Here is an 18266-nt window from a genome sequence, read left to right on the forward strand (position 1 = left end):
GAAGTGGCTGTGGTGGCCAGGTTGGGTCAGCAGGCAGGCCATGAGGCAGTGGTGGCGGCATGGTGGTGGCATGGGTCGGGTCAGCAGGCAGGCCATGAGGCAGTGATGGCAAACACGGCAGGCCAGTGTCTCAGGATGGAGAGCAAGTTGTGCATCTCCCCAAGCAACCAAGGCATGCCCAGCTGCACCAACAAATGCTGGAAATAGCTGCCCGCCATTTCCTGCTGGAAAAATCTTTTTAAAAACCTGTCAGGCAATGAGACCCAGCAAGACATGAGGTGCCAGAGAATCAGGCCCAGCTGCTTCTCTCTGCTGAATTGCTTCCTGGACATGGCTTACACTTCCGAGCCCAAAACAGCAGGAGGCTGTTTTGCAAACAGTGCAAATGAACTGCAACGAAGGTGGAATGCAGTTGCTGCACAAAAGCAAGTACAGGGATGCTTCATTTCCACACTAAGGCTCTGGCCATTGCCACCACTGCTTCGGCCACCTGTGCCACCCCACCTTGCAGCAACAGCACCATTACCTCACTCCAGCCATCGAGGGCTGTGCTACTCCTTGCACCACTTCTTGTACTACCCTCTATAACAGAGATTTCCAGCCCCACCCAGAGCGAGTCTCCATCCCCTGCTGTCACTCTTACCCTCTCAGGCCAAGCGAGCAGTGACTGGAAGGGAGGAGTGAGCGGTGGGGCCAGCCAGTGGTGGGATCAGCCAGTTTGCAGAACTGCACAAAAAGTTAACAACCAGTTAACCAGAAGAAGAGGGAGAAAGAGACAAGAGACAGAAATTACAAACAAGCAAGCAAACAAACAAACAAATAAAGCTTTGATTTTAATGTATTACAAGAAATAAAGTTTCACAATAGCTGTTTACTAGACCAGATTTTCTTCCCATCAACAGCGAGTCAAGTATCTTCTCATAAATATTCAGGTAAATCTGGAACAACATCTTTTTAAGATATTCAGGATATTCATATATATGTGTGTGTGTGTGTATGTGCGTGTGTATGTATGTGTGTATGTATGTGTGTATGTATCAGTGGTGGGTTGCCCCTGGTTTGGACTGGTTCAGAAGAATCGTTAGTAAAACCGGTGAAAGGATCTGCCCACCGCCCTGGATGTTGTCATGTGCAGAAGTGAACGCGTGCACGCGATCCCATTGCGAACTGGTGGTAAAGATAATAGAACCCACACACTGTATATCAATAAAACAAACATTAGCTATGTCAGTGTGCTGTGGATTATAGATACATGCATTTAGGTAACACATAACAAGTAGGATTGAATACAAATACATGAATTGAGATTTGCCTACACTAAATTGTTTTTATTGTTGAAAAGTTTTACAATGGTTTTCAATCATATATTGTTATTAAAATTCTCTTACTTTTATATTCATCTTATTTCTCCTTTCCTAATTCTCAAGTTTATTTCTACAGTATTATCTGCTTTTCTATTTATAAAATATTTAAGTACAATTTCTGGAGGTCTGTGTCCCTAGTCTCTCACATTTTTTTTCCTATTCATAGCTTTCAATTTGGGAAAAGATAGGCACCTATGAAGCAAGCTGTTTCAACAGCCTCTGCCAAAAGTGTGAATAAATGCTGCTGTGTTCATGTCAGCAATTCTATTACTTTTCACTTTCACTATCACTCCTTTCCTTTGCCCTCTTTTTCTATAAACCTTTGTAGCTGATTTCCCTCCCCCCCTCCCTTTTTTTTTTTTTTTTTTTTTGTGGCTGAATTCTGTCATTTTTTTTCAAGGATTTGTTTTTTTCATTCTTTAATTTATGGCGTTATTCTTCCTTTAACCAAGTTGCTTGTAGCTTCCTCTTTTTGTTTTTCTGTCAACTCTCCCAGAACTCCAGGTAATCTTCCCTATCTCACACTATCTTCTCAGACCTGAGGCTTTTTTCTTCTTTTTGCAAAAAAACTGTAACCTCCAGGCATACATAGATATACCCACAGCAGCTCCACATCTCTTCTTGTGTCAGAGTAGCTTTTATCACTGAACCGGTTAGTGGGAGAAAGTACATTTGTGCTGTTTGTAAAACATTTGCGAATCTTATTGAATGGTAGGAAAAAAATTCCAGAACTTCCATCTTGCTTCCAAAAAAAGTAAATGAGAGGGAAAAGATTACACTTTTCCTGCTTTTCTCTCATCTCCTTCTGTAAAAATGGGATCACATCTCCTTCTGTAAAAATGGGATCAGATCAAATCTTTCAGATTTTTCAAGCTCTCTTACTTCAACTTTGTGATTACAGTCTAATGATGGTTCACAGCATTAGTGGATCAGTACTATGGGAAGTTGTGCCATTGGTAATCTATAGCAATAGCACCTACTTCATAATGCTTCAGGCCCTCTCTACGCGGTTTACAGAGTCAGCATATTGCCCCCAACAATCTTGGTTCTCATTTTACCAACCTTGGAAAGATGGGAGGCTGAATCAGCCTTGAGCCAACTGTGTATTGACTAGAGCGGGTATATTATGTTTTATTTTTACCAGCTGAATAGCTCTGAGGCATGAAATATGGTCAACAGCTTAGTTGCAACTGTTCACAGCTGGAGTTCCTGCTGTGTGTCTGTGTTTGATTTTTTTTTCCCCTGACACTCTTTTTCTTGCGTCTTGACCTTGAAAATGGGTATATTAACAATTGTATGTATGGCACACTTATAACAATTTTTAAAGTATATCAAAGTAAAATAGAGTAAAGTATACTCTGGTTAAATGTGGAATTTAATTTCTATTTATGAGATACATTATTATGTATATGGCTGTGATAAAGAAGAAGAGGTAAATAATAATCCTATTCATTCAACTCAAAGTAATTTACCCTGAGTTCAGTTAGATTTACTTCAGATTTACTTCAGATTTACATCAGATTCAGATTAGGGTTGGATCATTGCCAAGAGAGTGAAAATATTGAGATATTTCTTTTACTGAGATATTGAATATTAATATTAAGCCATAAGCATAACACATATCATAGTTTTTTTTAAAAAAAAGCTGTTGGGAAAATCTTGCTATTCTGCTTGTTCTGTTACGTAACTGCTATAAAAATAGGACTAAGGAACTTAAATCCTGTTGTAATTTCTACTGACTTTTTTTTGTTTAGTACATGATGCAGTATTTCCACATTTAACTATTATTTATTTATTTATTTATTTATTTATTTATTTATTTATTTATTTATTTATTTATTTATTTATTTAATGCATTTATATGGCCACCTATTTCATATGCACAACTTTTGATATTAATATTTTCATATGCATAACAGTTAAAAAGAGAATAAAAACATAGTAAGAAATAACCAAGTTTAAAACAGCACTAATTACAACATTAATTTAATCATAAAGAAAACTGTTAATCCAACGATGACCAAGAGGTCTCATTCATATTATGACTAGGTGGGCTATTTTTCTGGCTGCCTACTAAACCATTTGCATGTAAACGACATGAGCTGTCTACGCAAGGGAGTTGTTTGCTATGGGGTGACCAGGTGGTGATTCCGCTTAGCCTAAGGGAAGAAGTTTTAACAACATTGCATATCTGGCACCCAGGTATTGTGAGAATGAAGGGGCTGGCAAGGAGCTATATATGGTGGCTTAACATGGACGATTGTATTGCTGAATGGGAGGCCAAGTGTACTGCCGACCAAGAGTCTCACCCCGCTCCCCTGGTTGCCCAGTCCAAAGAGTGGGAAAGGCTCCAGGAACCATGGTCCCACATTCATATCGATTTTGCTGGCCCATTCCATGGTCAAACCTTTCTGATTGTGGTGGATGCTTATTCTAAGTAGTTGGAGATTGTTCTAATGCACTCCACCACTGTGGAGGCTGTAATTAAAGCGTTCCAGAAACTATTCACCATGGATGGGTTACCTGATACCCTGGTTTTGGATGATGGACCTCAACTGATGGATACTCAATTCGAGCAGTAGCTAGCTGAGATAGGGGTCCGTCACGCACTCACAGCACCTTTCCATCCGGCCAGTAATGGTCAAGCTGAAAGATTTGTTAGATCAACCAAATAGGCCTTGGCCAGACTCGGATCAGGAGACTGGCAAGCTAGGATTGATACTTTTCTAGCAGCCCAGCATGTTACCCTGTGCATGGCAACGGGACGAAGTCCAGCAGAGCTTTTAATGGGACGGAGACTCCATTGCACCCTAGATAGGCTGCACCCCAATTACTCACCTGAGCGGTACATGGAAGACGAAAGTAAGACTAGAAGTTTTTCTATTGGGTCCGCTGTCTTCGCGAGAAATTACACGGAAGGTCTCCTCAGGGTGGCTGGACAGATCACTGGCATTACCGGGCCCAGGTCATATGTTGTAGAAGTCAGTAATGGAATGGTATGGTGAAGACATATTGACCAGTTAAGGAAATGTCTGGCCCAAACATTGCCCGGCAAGCCAGGAAGCAAAATAGACAAACTAATCATTCATCCAACAGCTAACTCAAACCCAAAGTGGCTGGAAGACTTACCTGATGACTTCGGTGTCCAGCACCACCTCCTCAAGAAGCCAGGCCCATCTGAAATGTGTGACACCCATAAAAAATTCCAGGAGGTTCCATTGGCTGGGCTGGGAGAGACAAAGGGTACCTCCGACCAGCCCACATCCCTGCCTCAGACTGAATTGCGCAGGTCAACTAGAAACAGGGAACGCCCTATTCACCTGCGTGATTATGTATGTAAATAGTTTGGTATAATGCCTTCAGGGAGGGGAGGAGTATTATGTATCTAATTTTGGAGGAAAATTAGAGTGGGAAAAATCTCAATGCTCTTTGGTTAAGACATGTTTAAAGTAGCTATATAAGGAGAGCTGTCGAACAGCAAAGTTGCTGGATTCTCACTGTACATTAAAGAGTTGTTCACTTCGACCTGGCTCCTGGCTCTTCATTCGCCCTATCTAACAGGCATCATAGTTAATAGCACTTAGCACTTAGACATATACTACTCCATAATGCTTTACAGCACAAACGTTGCCCCCAACAATCTGGGTCCTCCTTTTACCAACCAAGGAAGTATGGAAGGCTGAGTCAACCTTGAGCCAGTAAGGATCAAACTCTGGCAGTGGGCAGTTAGCTTGCAATACTGCATTTTAACCACAGTGCCATCATGGCTCTTAATGCTGCAATAGCAAGAAGATAAAGAGACATCATGATAAATAACAATATCTCTAGCATCCTGCTCACTTAATGAATATTTCAGAAACATATTTACATACACCTCTTAATATATAAACTACAGTGAGATTTCTTTGTTTTTGTTATCAGGATTCTAATCAACTAGACCCATCTATTACTTTCTCTTTATGTGTGTGTGTGTGTGTGTGTGTGTGTGTGTGTGTGTGTGTGTGTGTGTGTGTAAAGAAAGAAGCAGACATCCTGTGAGCTCCAGAACTTAAAATTTTAAAATTTTAAAAGAATTAAAATTTTATTTTACTAAGTTTTCGTCAGCCATCTGCTGACATTGTCAGAGTATTAAACTACCATTACAGAAATCTCTGCCTTTATATACCATTAATCAATTTGGCCATTACATGTGTAGTTTAATACTCTGACGATGTCAGCAGATGGCTGACGAAAGCTTAGTAAAATAAAATTTTAATTCTTTTAAAATTTTAAAATTTTAAGTTCCGGAGCTCGCAGGATGTCTGCTTCTTTCTTTACATATATATATATATATATATACATATACATATACATATACAGATACAGATACAGATACAGATACAGATACAGATACAGATACATATACATATACATATACATATACATATACATATACATATACATATACATATACATATATATATATATATATATACATACACACACATGTATGTATGTATGTATGTATGTATGTATGTATGTATGTATGTATGTATAGTTGTAGTTCTATCTTTGCATAATGAGTGGCAATGGCTGAAACCTGAAATATATGCTTTTAACTGATGAAAATATTTAATAAAACTTTTTTTAAAAAATTAAAACATCAGTCCTCTAAATACATACATATGTACTTGCTTACTTCCATACCAAGCATTATATGTACAGAGGATTGTTTTAATTTTTTAAAAAAAGTTTTATTAAACAAATATTTTCATCAGTTAAAAGCATGTATTTCAGGTTTCAGCCATTGCCACTCATTATGCAAAGACAGAACTACAACAACAACAAAAACAAAATGAAACATTTCAAACTCATCCCAGATTCTAAATAACCTTTCTACTAGATTACTCATTCCCTTTACATACAATTTGGACATGATAGGACTACTACCAGAAAATTGTTTCTAAGAACAACCATAATCCTTTTTACCAAAAAGAAAATAATGATTTAATCACCATCAGACTACAAAGCTTCTTAAACTCAATCCATTAACCCAAGATCCTAAAATCTCCCCTTGTCCCAAATGGTAAAATTGTTCCTCCTAAACTCCTATTTTTCCTTGCCTCCTTTGCCATCACCCCTGTTGCTCTTCTACATCATCTCCAACATGCCTCTCAGGACCTAGACTGAGCTACCGGGGTGTCAAAGTCCTCCTGTCCTCTCTAAACTTCAGTGTAAAGGACTCTGAGAATAATCTTGAGGAATAGGAAGGTGAGTCAAGATAATGGTCAGAGAAGAGAAAACTGTGTCCAAAGTAAGAAAGTAATTGAAAAAACATCTCAGATGTGACCCTCACTATTCTTTTGAATGAAAAGGCAGACAAGGAAGTGACACATTCAGACTTCCAAGATTACTGTGATCTTTTTAAATAAAACTAGTATTAGCATTCTTAACTTAGGTTTCCTGATCTGGACTAACTCAAAAGATTGACACCTGAGGATTTTAAAAAGTACAGGACAGTGTGTAGTATTAGAGTAGTATTAGATAGACTCTGAACCCTTCCAAGCATTAACATCAGAGAGAGATTTGCTCCATTCTTTCCCTTCCTATCAGGTTTAGGGTTAGGGTTAGAAAGTAAAATAATTGCAAGAATGAAGTTTGAAGGGAAAATCATTTCACAAAGAAATTAGCACAGTACATAGGAGGCCAGAATAGCAGATTTCAGTTTTAAAAATATCTGTCTGTAGCTGCATCCACAGTATATACAATATGTTCTGTACAAGTACATCTCTTTAAAACCACATGGGGATTAGAATAATGTCTTTCAGTTCATTTTTAATGAAAGGACCATTTCAAAAAGTTATATATGATTCTGTAAATTAGAATGAAAGGTCCCCATGGTGACTCTTAGGTTGGGGGCTAAATGTAATATAAAAATTGTACACAAAATGAGATCTAGCATGGTGATAAATCCTTGCTATTCATTATTAGAATGGATGCTTGAGTTGGAAAGCTTAAGGTGGAACTGAACGTTGAAATGCAGAACACAAAGCTCTGCTTTCTTGACAGACAGGGCAGGATAATTTGTAAGAGCAGTCAGCAAGATGACTAGAATCCTTCCTTCATCTACCATATTTCCCCTAAAATCTGGATTTCTTTCTTCAAGTGTTTTTCTTTAAAATGAGACTTTAAAATGGAAAAGTTAGCATGGCAAAGGGCTAGGAAACAGATGGATTGATGGAAGAAAATATCTATAGAAGAGGTTAATAACTTGTATGTTGTTTCTCAGCTTGAAATTTTCTCTTGCTTTTCACTTGGTTGACAGGAACTCATATTTGTAGATACAAATCTGGTACAGTTTCATATAATTTCAGCAACTGACAGATACCAAACAGAAAAATATATAGCTATCATTTTATGATGTTCATTAAATACTAGCCAGCTTCTAGTGTTGTCATTTAAATTAAGTGGAACACATCTTGGCTACCTCATTTAGTTTGCATCAAATGTTAGAAACAAATATTCAGTAACAAATCGTTTTTAAATTTTTTGCTCACTGAATGAAGCCTAAGTTATCAGTATTTCATATGTGTTGCACAGCTTCAAGAATGAATGGCATTTGTTAGTTATAAAGGCAGTAAGGTACAAATTTCACAACTGCCAAAAATGAAATGTTACAGTATGTGAACTATTTGCAGTTAATTGATTAAGATGTTTAAGCTAACATTTGTTTCAAACTTTAATATAATGTGTTAAACTTGCTTAATCACAGGAAGGGAATGTTTCATTTGCTTTAAAATTCTGTTTAGAATTTTTATCTCATGCATAGTATGAGAGTGTATATGCCATTTCTGTTTATTTAACTTCTGTTTTACTTTGATATTATATAACGTCAATATACTTGATGATATTTAGAAATGTATGTACTGGTGGAAATCCATTTGGTGTTAATATCCTGATAGTGAGAAATATGGATTTTTTTTCAATCCACCTGCAAAATTTGCATCTATTTGTTACTGTGTTTGAATGTGTGTGTTTGTGTATGCAGTTTCTGTACCCACATATTTTTACCACATATTGCAAAAAGTCCTTTTGAAATGTAAAATTACAAGTAGAATTTTGTCAATCTTACCAAACTTTAAAAAGGTAATGCCATTTTAAAAATAGATATAATAATATAAATGCAGCACCTTTTCCAGACCTACAATGGAATGAAACTAACTGTAACTCTTGAGCTATCTCTGTTTGAAATTTCTTCATGGAGCTTTCCCACTGATAACATAATTTAGAACCTCAGCTTGCCAGAAAAGACAGTGATATCCTTTTTAAAATGTTTTGCACTTTGCCTTACCATCTGACCTTAGAGAAGAGAAGGACTCAGTCAAATAATATCAAAGCTCTCTTTTTGAGTAAATCTTCCCTTTAAAAATGGAGAAAATATCAAAGAAGTTTATAAATCTACACTGACAAAAAATGATTGTAATATTACTATTACTATTACTATAGATATTAATATCTCTGAATTAATTTGTCAGAGTAATTGTCAATATATATTTATCAGAACCAAGCCCGACCAATTGGATTTACAATATATCTGAATTATATTTGGAAATATAGTACCCTTATTTTATTATAATTTTACACATTTTTATCAAGTAGCAAACTATTTTTTTATATGGGGATTTTTCCAAGCTAATTACTTACAGTATAGGATTGCAGATTTGGTTTATCTGATACTTAAGGAACCCTAAACTGAAAAAAGGGAAGAAAAACACTCTACCCTATAATATATCAATCAATCAGTAAATAAATTTTTAGGGCAAAGTGGGTCCTGCTTGCTCTTCCTAACTGGTAGTGAAAGAGTATGGCAGTCTTGTTTTATAAAAGCTGAAGCCACTCATATTTACATAATGTGATTCCAACATCCAAGTAATGTATATGGCATCTTTTACTTTATTTTATGTTGGGACAGTAAGTAGAAATACTTTTCAAGTATGTGGGGCATTGATGGAAGTTTTAGCAGCACTGCAGGAATGTGCAGCTTTAGAAATTTCATGACTCCTTTTGAATCAGCTGCTGACTTAGAGCAAACATGATTTGGTTAGTGTAGGGAACTAAGAAAAAATACATCTGCTATTTTGTATAATGGAATATAAGTGCCTGTATTGTGGAATGTACTATGATCTCACTCAAACTAGAGTGTCTGGAAATTACTTATTTTAGGCTTTTATGCAAAGCATTATAATAAGAATAGCTTTCATTATCAACCATCTTTCTACCTTTTTGGTAATTAAGTCATATGGTACCTGTTGTAAATGATTGCAAAACAAACTCTTTGAATACTATACATTTCATTTAGATTGAAATATAATGTATAACATAATAACATTCCTTCTAGTAGAAGGACAAAGTACACACGCACAAACACTCACATTCATAGGCAAAAGGGATTATTTTGAACCACATATAACACAAAATTCAGAAATGCTCAGAATTTCAACATAATAATTTGTTTTGTGTGAAGTCAATATCAATGGAAAAATATAATCTCTTTCTTAAACAGCTTTTCAGATGTTAATAAGAGATGTTACTGTTTCGTACTTGTAGGGATTTTCTTCAGACATATCCTTCGCTGCTTCTCCATTGCCTTTTGTGAATTAGGATATTTTTTTGCTAAAATATCCCAAATTATAATTCTTTATAAATTCCTTATAATTTAAGGAATTATAAATGAATTTAAACCCGTGCTCCCGTTGCGAATCGATAGTAAAGGTAAGTAGAACCCACTCCTGAATCAAAGTCTCAGAGCAATGATTACCAGACAAATCACTGGCATTGTGTACAGTAACATCTACACCAGTGGTTCCCAACCTTTTTTTGGTCATGCCCCACCTAAGCATCTCTAAAATCCTGATGTCCTCCGTGACATATAATTCTTACTTTAGTCAAAAAGTGAAATCTATTCACATGGAGAAAGCCTAAAAGGCCATTAACTTGGTTTAAACAAGTTTCAAATTGCCCCCATTAAAAATCAAATTGCCCCCTTGTGGGGTGTGGCCCCCATGTTGGGAACCACTGATCTACACCGTGTATGGACTAGACTCTACCCAAATTAAATGGGAAAGTCATGGAGAATAACAGGGCTAAGGTCCTTTGGGACTCTAGAACCAGTCAGTCAGTAAGGTACTGGCCAAGCAATATAATAACCAATCAGTTATAATAACCAGTATATTATTGGGCAGAAAATTTTGGAATTAAATTTTAAAATGAAATCATAACTGTGCTAGGTATAATTCCATAATTTATCAACAAGAAATATAATATTGTACTAACATGAATGCTCAGAACAGTTTTTCCCAACATTGGAAGAAACTGCTAACTGAAATGATATCCAATTGGGAATTTAAACTTAGAGAATATGCAACAATGGCAAAATTAACAGCATATATATTAACAACAGTTAAACAAACTCAAACTAGAATGGTTTCCAGAAATACAATTTATTATGCAGCATTACAGATATAAATACAATATGGTTTCTAAGGGGGACAAATGTTTATAAATATGGCAAAATGATGGGGTACAAAGAAGGGAAAAGTTAAAACCAGATACCATTTTAAACTTTGTTCTTTTTTTAACATGTATGAATAACAATAATTAAAAATGCAATATAGTCCTTAACAACAGTATTAAGCTGAAATTATAAACCTTTATTATGTGACAAATCATTTAATCAATTTTGCAATTGTTCATCGATGCTGCCCTCAGCTCTAAATTTAAAAGTTAACTGACTTTATGCTTATGAATATTAACATTTTAGAAAAGTTTGGTAATGTTTATTTTTATCTAATAATTATCTTTTTTATGTTTAAAAGTTTGTTAAGTTTAAGTTATCTAACTTGCCAGTGTTTATAATTTCTAGTCAATAATATATAGTTATCTGTATCCAAATATTACAATGTACTATTTGTGTTTTATAATAACACAATCTCACTTCCTTCCTGCCTTTCTTCCTTCTTAACATATACTTTCTTTAAATGAATTCAAAAGTGAATATTTCAAAATATTTCAATTCAAAAGCTTGAAATTCAAGTATCGTGCAGTTGTGCATGTCAATACCTCATGCCACTACAAAAATCTGAAGTCCAGTTGTGTAATTGAACTAAAACTGGCAAAATAGTGTCTTAAGGTAGTGGAACAGAAAACTAGTTCTGTGAAAAAATTATAGTAATTAATAGATATAAACATAACCACATATCTGTTCTGATTTGAAAATTAGTTTTTCTCTATTTTTTTCACATTTTTATGCTGAATAGCAAAACTGACCTATAATGAAAGGGGATTTTATCCAATTATTATCAGCAAATAGCTTTAACTTCCTTCAGATTTCCCCTAGCAAAATATAAAATGACACTTCCCGAGCACATCACTAGCACAATAGGGCCTTTATTGATTTTCATATCATGTTTTTCAGTCTGAGATGGCTCTCTTGAGGACTTTGCTTCCCAGCAGGAAAAAAATTGCCTTTTCTATGTTTGAATTCAAGTCTATTAATGCATCCCTAGCTGGAGACAGTGTCATTTTCATTCTATTCCATTGTAGTCAATGTGTCTACACCTTGCTGTTTTGGTATCCTAATGGATGCTAGGGTCACAGGTCAAACTATGGAAAGAAATAAGAAAAAGAAAGTGCTTAGCTTGAGAATCAATAAGAAAAACTCTTAACACTTGTTGGAAGGGTAAAATGTGCAACCAATGAAAGGCCATAAGTGCATTCATCTAAAACTATGTGGTATTACAAAGTTTTGTAGGGAGTGTAGAAAAGAAAAAAGATAATAAAAAAATCTTAACATTTGGAATACATAGTTGTACTGTAAAGAAAATTACAGGAGAAAAAATAATATTTTTGTTTTGTATATGTCAGAATATTAAGACCTTTTAAATTCTGCATTTTATTGTAATTATTAAGATATGAATGAGCCAGAAAAGAAGTGTATCTTGAAAACTTGCAGAAAATCTGGAGCACAATCACATTATATTTTAATCATACTACCAGATAAATAAAGAACTGTGTTTATATTTCTGTGCATGAGTACACACAAATAGGCACCTTTTCATAATAGAATAAATACTTTCAAATTTAATATTTTACAGACAATTTTGTGAAGCTTAATTTATTAAAAATGGAAAAACAAATTATTGTAGAAAGTGACAACTTTACTTGGTTATTTGTTACCTTTTTGAATTCAAGCCATTATACATTTGCAACAATATTATAAAAGTTGTTTTATTAATGAATTATGTAGCAAGTTAGGTAATCATAGCCTAAATGAAATTAACCTAGAATTAAGCTCCATTTAAAAAAAAAACACCAAGTTGTGGCTTTCCTTTATAAGCAAGTATATTGTATATAACAGGGATGTCAAACTCTGATGTGTCACGCACTGCCATGCCCACTCCCGGTTTAGCAAAGGGGAAAAAGTCACATGACGACAATGTGACGATGCAAGTTTGACACAACTGTTATATAATATCATCATTTAAAGAAAATATAACCAGTGCAAACCATTATAATGAATAATACTGTTTCAGATTGCTGCTTTTCTATTTTATTATTTTTCCAAATATATCTTAAGTATGTGTCATGCAGATGTCTTCTTGTGGCATACATATTTCAACCCCCTGTGTGTCTATCATATTTATCAATTATAATAAATATAAGGGTTTTTCCTGCCTGAAAAACAGTTAAATCCCATGTCAATATAAGAAAATAGAGCCAGAGACATCAGTATCTGAAGGCAAAAAAGGCATGTCAGATACTTTGTCAGATACCTGGCACAGCTAGATGAAAATGAGGGGAGAGAAGAATGAGGGTACCAGCTGGAGAAATAAACATTAAAACAATAGCTTGTAAATCAATGTTGCAAAGGATTATTTAGCCCAGCAACTGACAAATGTGAATATATATATATCCCAGTAGTGCCTCTCTGTCTGGATAGACAATGCCCTTGGATCTGACCAAGGTTTTTCAAATTTAGCAATGTTAAGATGTGTAGAATTCAGCCCCTGGAATTCCCCAACCAGCCATGAATTCTGGAAAATGAAATCCACTCATTTTAGAGTTGCCAAGTTTGAAAAACATTGCTCTATTTAAACCAAGGATTGCTAGAACTTCCTTGATATGGACAAAGCTTTTAGCTTTAACTTAAAAGGCTCTATTTCTTTTAATAAGTATGGATGTGGTGGCTCAGTGGCTAAGATGTTGAGCTTGTTGATCGAAAGGTCAGCAGTTCAGCAGTTTGAATCCCTAACACTGCGTAATGGAGTGAGATCCTGTTACTTGTCCCAGCCTCTGCCAACCTAGCAGTTTAAAAGTACGTAAAAAATGCAAGTAGAAAAATAGAGGCCACTTTGGGAAGATAACAGTGCTCCGTATGCCTTCGGCATCTAGTCATGCCGGCCACATGACCATGAAGACGTCTTCGGACAGCGCTGGCTCCTCAGCTTAGAAACTGAGATGAGCACTGCCCCTAGAGCGGAAACGACTAGCACGCATATACAGGGGAACCGAACCTTTACCTTAATGAGAAATAATTCAAGCAAGTAAAGAGTTTTTGCATCGGAAAGAGATGCCGTAGAAGCAACTTTCATTATATTGCAATATATCACAAAGTTGTAACAACTAAAAACCATTTATTGTCCAGATGACCATTTAGTCTCACTTTTCTAGGACAGGAACTTGAGCCTTGTGCCAGTCACAGGTGAATTGATCTTGCACGACAAATTTCCATTTTCTCTGGTATTTGTGCAGATCGACAGCAAATTTCTTGTTTGCAAAGGCTTCACCTTGACAGAAGTGTCAAGGGCTTATACATTTACAACTGATCATATTTGTTTTCCCTTCCAAGCAGAAGCAGCAATTGAACCACAGATTTTCAGTTGTATTATCCTAAGTGGGTTGAGTGATTTGACCCTTTGCCTTCCTCATTTAATGTTCTGTCAGTTCAGAATATGGAATCATGACTTTTGCTTTTCACAAAAATTGGGGAAGTGTCACAGCTGTTTCAAAATATGTTGCCTCTTTGACACACGTTACTATCTGCATGCAGTGTAAAGCTTCATCATAATAAATAAAGCTACCATTTTCTGACAACATAAAAGTTGAAAACATCCTTGGGGTTGCAATCCTGGGGTCTATCACAATAGCTAGTTTATTTATAAACAGAGACAGCATTTAGAAATCTTGACCTTCAGTATTCGATCAGAGATGCTAGCTTGGCCATGTTACTATCTTAAACCTGATTGCCACTTGCAAAAGCAGGTTGAATGCATCAATCTTCTTGATCTGCAGCAAAAAGGAAAGAGTCAATATTAAGCCTGAAAACACCAAACTCAGTATCATATCTGATGGGTGACATGGGAAACAACTCTAATCTTCCATCACCCTAAATATTGTATTGCAGTGTGTGTGTGTGTGTGTGTGTGTGTGTGTGTGTGTGTGTGTGTGTGTGTGTGTGTGTGTGTGTGTGTGTTGCTTTTCTCCTTAGTTTCCATCCATTGCTTCTTTTCCTGCCATCAGGTGCTTTGGAGAATAGTTGACGCCTAGACATACCCAATTCCAGCAACCGTTCTTTATATATTTTAGCCTCCAGTCCCCCTTCTTTGTTGCTCTTCTCTGCAGTCTTTCTACAGCCTCAACATCTTTTTTATATTGTGACAACCAAAACTGGATGCAGTATTCCAAGTGTGATCTTACCAAGGCATTATAAAGTGGTACTAATACTCCATGTGAACTTGATTCTATCTCTCTGTTTATGCAGCCTAGAAATGTGTTGGCTTTTTTGACAGCTGCAGCACACTGCTGGCTCATATTTAAGTGATTGTTCACTAGGACCCCAGGATCCCTTTCATAGTTACTACTATTGAGACAGGTGCCACTCATACTATACCTATGCATTTGGGGTTTTTTGCCTAAATGTAGAACCTTACTTTTTTCACCATTGAATTTCATGTTGTTAGATAGTGCGCAATGTTGAAGTCTGTTAAATTCCTTCTGTATCTTAAGCCTATTTTATGGAGTGTTGGCTATTCCTGCCAGCTTGGTGTCATCTGCAAATTTGATGAGATCCCCATCTATCCCTTCATTAAAATCATTGATGGATGTATGTATGAATGTATGTATCTATATAGCTATGTATTGTATGTGTGTATATATACATGTGTGTATGTATGTGTGTAGGATTTTATTGACTTCATTATATTCAGTTTTCTTTCCAGTTAGGGAAAGAACATTAGACTTTCTTTCACATTTATGTTGAATAAGCTTAAAGATACATACTAGTGAATAAACCTTTCAGACTTTGGATTTCTCAATTTTCTGTGATGGATAATTTTTTATCATTGATATCATTACTCAGCTCTAAAGATATATAATTAGGAAAACTAATTATATTTTAAATTATTAGCACCAGTGAGAACTGTGAGAAAAAAATGATAAAAACATTTAGCCATGATCTATAAATGGGTAACAACTACCATGTTTCTCCAAAAAGATAAGCCACCTTGAAAAAAAGTCCTATCACGTTTTTAAGCACATGCGATCAAATTAAGCCTCAACCACAAAATAATATTATTAATTAATAATATTAATATTAATTAATATTAGATTGATCTGGAGCTCTGTTATCAGCCTCAGAAGTGAGCCAGCAGTGGGCGCCTGCTGGGCGGGGCTGTCGGTGCCACTGCCATGAGATGAGTCAATAATTAGAACCCTTCAAAAAGAAGGCCTAGCCATTTTTGGGGGGTGGGGGTCAAAAGAAAATAAGACCTGGCCTTCTTTTTGGAGAAACCCAGTAGTATTGGGCTTGACTTTGACAGAGGTTGTACAATGCTTTCAAGCTCCTATTCAAAGCTGCATGGGCTCACTCACTTCTAAAAACATGTATTACTGAAGCCAGGATAGGGGAATTACCCTTTCGGAGATATGTCTAGCTGGCTTTTGATGTGGCACCAACCAAAACCCCACAGCAGGAGTGAAGATGTGAGGATTTCCTCTGGGAATGGTGCTGATTTCGGGTGCTGTGTCACAAGTCATTGATGTGGGATCCTGTTCATTTTGTTGGGCTCTAGGGATCAGTTGAGCTTGTTGCTGTTGTACCAGTACAGCATAGCAACCTACCAACTTGGACTCATAGACTCCATTTCTGGATTGGCAGTGAGTTCTCCAGATTTATGGTCTTCGGATCTTCAATCTACCTTTTCAAGAGGTGTGGTCTGAAGTGACTTGGGAGTTCATGGCCATTATAAAAACCATGGACCTACTCCAGGTTATCTAGAACCCAAAATGGGACAGTGATCACACATCAGGCAGTGTGTGGAGCACTAACTATGTGCTTGAAATTGGGAAAGGTTTTGGTACCCCTTTTGTCATGGTTAATCACACTCTGATTACTAAGGGATTTTCTGGTGACACTATCCATTGCAAGGCGGTTGGGTCATTAGATCACTCTACTTCCTGTGATTAATGGACCTTCCTGGATAGGTTTCAGAGGGAGCTGGCAGGTATTCCTGCTGGTTTGCTGCATAGTACATCTGAAGCCTTGGTTACCACCAAAAAAAAAGAGTGGCAGAGGCTTTGGATTGGACCTTATGAATATGACCTATCTCCACAGATCCTATCATTCCCCATGATTTACAGAGGAATTAAGATACTATAATTGAAATAGAGAAAATATACATCTAAAGTATTGTTTGGATACAGCACCACAATTAAGACCTACCTTAAGGTAGGCAATAAGAGTGGCAAAGTATTAGTATTTTTTTTTCTCTTATTGCATTTATAGACACCATCTTTCAGCCCGGTTTCAGTTGACAGATGTCCTATTGAGTAGAGGGAACTCAGAGAACCCATTGCAGCAAGAACAAAAAGAATTTGTTCAGCATTTCTCAGCCATTCAAATTCTTTCTGGTTGAAAGCCTCTTATTTCAGGTCATGTTCTGCCCCAGCTATGGATCCACATAGCACACACAAACTCCGAACAAAACTCAGTTTACTTCAAAACACAGCTTTTTGCAAATGCAGGCTGTTAATAAAACATTCCTAACAACCTGCCAGAAATTTCACAGATAAGATAGAGTCTTTCTAGAGTTGGCAGAAAGCCCAGAAGCCAGGTTTACAGAGAAAATTCAAACTCAATGATCAGCGAACGAACGGACAAACACACGTTGTTTCCTGCAGCTTTTTACAAGCTGTGTGCAAACTTAAATTGCACACAGCTTGTAAACTTAAAGCCCCAAGCTTACTCTTGAGGAGACCTCCTCCTGAGTAACCACTCCTGCCTTTTGGCAGCTCTGCGTGCTCGTGCATTGAGAAGAGGCTCCTGTACTTCATCCTCTTCACTTAAAGAAGTCTCTGGAGGTTCTGAAGGCCCTGGCTGAATCCCTGCCTCTGACCCCACATCTTCTTCAGCCTCCTCACTGTCCAACTCGAGCGCCAGCTACACAGGCTGCTGGCGCGACACCACACCAGCCTCCTTCTCATCAGGATCAGCAACAATCCACGCAGGCCACTGGCGGGCCATAACAGGTCAAGGGCAATTGCCTGTGGGAAACCCTTATCCGGTTATTTGGAACAATTTGAATCTGTTGGCTCTAATAAAATGAACGGGGTTCTTAGAACTGTGAGTTTTGTCACCTTCTCTTCAGATACATGAACCTCCTGACTTATTAAAGCAATATTAGAGCTAGTGTGTGAGTGGGTTCTAGCCATTGTGAATTCATCTTTGAGTGAGGTGATTGGGTTTTTTTGCCCCTTAAGAAGGCCTTGATTTGCCCTGTCTTCAAGAAGCCACCACTGGACCTCACTATACTGAAAGTTACATTTAAAATTCTGGGGTCAAACTAATGTGGCTCTGCTTTTAGTTTG

Source organism: Pantherophis guttatus, chromosome 5 (assembly GCF_059756535.1).
Source record: "Pantherophis guttatus breed Tessera chromosome 5, ASM5975653v1, whole genome shotgun sequence".
NCBI classification, from domain to species: domain Eukaryota; kingdom Metazoa; phylum Chordata; class Lepidosauria; order Squamata; family Colubridae; genus Pantherophis; species Pantherophis guttatus.